Source organism: Rhea americana, unplaced genomic scaffold (assembly GCF_003343005.1).
Source record: "Rhea americana isolate MKP2758 unplaced genomic scaffold, rheAme1 scaffold_92, whole genome shotgun sequence".
Lineage (NCBI taxonomy): Eukaryota > Metazoa > Chordata > Aves > Rheiformes > Rheidae > Rhea > Rhea americana.
In genome coordinates, this window is record NW_028187111.1 from 2,446,449 (window position 1) to 2,450,808 (window position 4,360).

Sequence of the window (4,360 nt, forward strand, 5' to 3'; positions counted from 1 at the left end):
GAAGGCCAGCATTTTCTTTTCCRTTACAAACCAGAGCTGCAGAGATTTCTTGCGCCTAGCCCTCCCTTGCGAAGCATGCTGAGATGGAATGCACTTACTGGAGTGAGTGGGCAGCAGTCAGTCRTCTGACTTGTTTTTCCTTGCACCTGAGCTTGCCCGAACCACTTAATTAATCACAGAGTTTCCTGGAACCCAGGGGAGAACAAACCGTTAGAAATTTCAGTGATGCAGGAGAAGACAAAAGGCTGAAGGGGGAAGGCGGAGGTTGGGGAGAACTAGGGTTTGCAAATCAAACTGAAAAAACATATACTCTATTTTGGGAGTTGTGAGCAAACTCAGGATATGTAACCATATGCTCAAGCTGCAGGTGGCAAACACAGTAAAGGGGAGTGCAAAGAAACAACAAAGCTGTTTAGGGAGTACAGCCTCAGTCATGTGAAGCACTTACATGGGGAGTTGCCCATGGGCTCTGCCCCATGGATTTTGTACTTTCCCCCACCACATATTTTCATTTTGAAATAGCAGCTTTTTCATATTCTGTCAGCATCCATATTTCTGGGAGACGCACAAGAGGAGCATAGTGGTCACTACAGCTGTATCAATCCTCCCAAGAAGCAGCCAGCAATCTTTTCAGCATCTTTGAACCCTGACTGTTGCTTCTCTCTGTCACTGTTTTCGGTTACACATGCTGCTGTTTTTCCCCTCATAAATTCACAGATTTAAAAGTTTACAGTGAATGATTACCGTCTCTTAGTACTCATATTATCCCTGTATAATACACTCTCCATTTAACTCATAAAACTTTCAGTAAYTTGTATTTGCCTGCAGACTTGATTCAAGAGATGAATCAGCTATTGTTTTCCCCAAGACAGGTTGCTACAATTGTTAATTGCTCTCACAATTACAGGTCAATACRCAATTGATCTGGTTTTAATTTCCACCTAGTTTTCTTCTCAGTATGCTCTGTTTCCGCTGCTACATTATAGAGGCTTTTATTACTTGATATTTTCTCTCTGTGAAGATAATTACATACAGTAATCAAAGCAGTGTTCAGTYTACTTTTGACAAACTAAGTAGTTTGAATTCTTTAAGGCCTGCTAGGTAGGCCCTTTATTTCTAACTGGTAGCAATGTTAACTGGAAAAGGAGGATTTGCACAGATGATGCAGTTATGTAGCTTAAGACAATGTAAATTAAAGCTCTCAGAGACTCCCTTGTTTCTAGGTACAGAGTCACTCCCTTTCCTTGTGTCAGGCTCATGTGACTAGGCAGTGAGGCAGTTTAGGGAGCTGACCCGGCTGAAAACTAATACAGCCAAAAAAAGGGATTTGCTTTCAGCTGGGTCAGCTCCCTATCAGGGCCACCATACAATAACACAAGTGCTAGTGTAAGCACGGAAGGTAAGGTAGGATGACAGCAAACTTCAAGATGTTTTGGATTCACACCCTCAGAAGCCTTGGAGCCTGTCTAAAGATCCTTCTCTCATCTGCTCCATGGGTAAGTGCTGCCCAGCTCACTGCACAAGGCTGACAACTGATGCACACCCCACTAGCACTGCTAAAGAGGTCCGGGAGGAGCAGAGGGGCAGCACCCACAGCAGGCTCTCTGCTGTGGCCCGTCCCATCTTTGGAGTGGCGACTGCACCCAGGTGCTCCAGCCCCATCCACCTCTCCTGTTGGAAGGAGGTAACAGTCTCCCTTTCCAGCAGGTTTTAGTCTCCCCCTATCAGGTCAGCAGCAATGTCAAGTCTCACCTCCTCCATGGCCAGCTGGCATCCTGCAAGGATCCAAGGTGCCCTTGCAGACTGCTTTTATAACAGTTCTGCCTATAGCTGTGTCATGCTGAACTCTGCTAGAACAATCCTCACAGTAGATAACCAKGGCTTTCAGGCTCTGTTATCTCATGCAGGGAAGGCAGGGTAGTGTTGCTTGTTCTCTCACCTTGAGGAGCTAGCTTTACCACATCTCTTTCTAATGAAATCTGACATTTTACCTGCACTCAAGAACTTGCAAGACAGCACATGGGCCCTTCTGACTATGCTAGCTAAAACTTGCAGCAATATGGTAGGTATCATATTGGACAAAAAAAAGAGAGAGAGAAAGTAGTGTTGGGTCTTTTGAGACAAGAAGGAGAGGTTAAGGCAGTGGATGTGTTGCAGAGTAATGTTTTGTGCATACATCCTGCTAACAGCTAAAGGGGAACATCTTTATCTACAAGAGAAAGAATTAAGTGCTCTGTCTCCTTCACCACAGGACACATCTGAACTTCCTGGTGGACAGCAGAAGTGGCGGCACCAGGATTTCTGCATTGCCCTATAATCTTCAATGATGTTACACGTAACAAACCTTGGAATCAAACCTTACCGTACGATACATTGCCTCTATCTATACTGCATCTGATTTCAGTGCTGAATGCAAGTCATAGTCTGGTTAATGGTAAGAGATTGGCACAGAATTCTGTAGTTAGTTACAATTCTTGTTTTGCAACTCAAAATCTACTTGCTGCATAGGAGCTAGTATAAAACAGTGGAGTGTGACAGTTACCACACTGGGCCAAACATTTGGTTTTCAGTGGCAAGAACTTGTCTGGATGCTGCAGACAAGGTCAGTAATGAATTATTTGGGCTGGATGCCATTTTAGATTACAACRAGAAGCATAACCAGGCCATAATGCAAATGACAAAAATGTTCACAGGAACGCAAAATCTATGACATTAAAAAAGCACTTACAGTTTGAGTCCTGAATGAGAGGCCTCAAAGGCCTCAGTCTGGAAAGAGTTAAAACTAGCTGCTGTTAGCTTCATCCTGCATGTTAACTTAACTTTTACTTATGTGAATGTGGTCATCTAATAGCTCTTATAAGCACGCTGATTTTATTTCCCAGCAGATTTTCCTTGGTGGTTGATTTTCTGCAGAAAATCTTAGCTCAGAGAAAGATCTTGCTCAGAGTGACTGTCCAAAGCAGTCACAGTAAACGATGGCTCTTCAAAGCCTTACTGTTCTGTATTAATCTCTATGCCAGTGATACACAAGCACAAATCTACAAACTGGCTCTGGTTGTACCGGCTTTCCAAATGAAAACTGCTCCCAGGCTCCGCTGGTTACCACACTTCTCATTTATAGCACAGGACTGCTTAGAGGAATAAGGATGGCAGAAAATCTTGATAAAAAGTTTGGGTGCTGGGCTTTCCTGTGGTAACCGCCCTCACCTACATTATTTCCATTTGTGTATGGATATATTGGAGCGGAGCAGTGGAGGTCGCCCTCTGGCAGACTCCGGGCCCTCCTTCTCACTGGAGCAGCCCACTGACTCCACATAGTTGAGTTACTAGCCTGGAAAAATCCTCATTAGTCTCTCCGAGAGGAGTTTCAAGCTTCTACAGGTAGCTCATCTCCAAAGTAAAAGATTACCAATGCAAAATACACAAAACATAGTAAACCTTGACCTAAAAAATACACGATTAACTTAAAAGTAATGGGATTTTAAGAATACCATATTGGGATATGTATTAACAGCATTTCTTCATTTGTTTTCTGAGTACGCGTAAGATCCCCATGTGTCGTACTTTCACTTGAGTCTCATTATACCATTTGAGAAGTTGGCAGCACTGGGCTACGTGGCCAGTTTACTGCTTCTTTGTCTCCAGCCCGTTTACTCGTTGTGCTAAACACTCATTTAAAAGTTTACTGTTTCCCAATTGCATGCCAAGCAAAAACCTCCTTAGGCAGAAGGAAAACACTCTCGGGGGGGGGCACTTTCGTGGGACTCTAGGTAGGTCTTCCACATCCAACATTCACTGAAGAGGGCAAACAGAAGCRCCAAGGTCTTTCGATAAGCCAAAATGATACAGCAGGCGAGTGGGAAATGCTCCAGTGCTTACATTATGTGTGAACATTATTATGTAAATTACTATAAAAATGCTGGAAAGAGAATTTTTTTTTTTTAATAATCTCCCCAAGGAGGACCCCTGGGCCCGGCTCGGTGCCTCCGCGCCGCGGCTCCGAGCGCCGCCCGCGGCCTCTCGCCCAGCGGCGGCTCCCAGCTGGCCCATGCCGCCGGCGGCCGCCTCGCGGCCCCAGAGCGCCACCATGCTGGGCGTGGCGGCCGGGCCAGCCCCGCGGCTCCCGAGCGCCGCCATGTTGGGGGTGGCAGTCGGGTCCGCCCCGTGGCCTCAGAGCGTCGCCATGTTGGGGGTGGCGGTCGGGTCCGCCACGCCGGAAGCCCGCCATGTTGGAGGCGGCATCCTCCTGCGTCGCAGCGGGCGCGTCATCATGGCGGCGGCGGCGGCGGCGGTGGCGGAAGGGGGGCAGCGCGGCGGGATGGTGGCGGTGCTGCCGGGGCTGTACGTGGGGGGCGCCGAG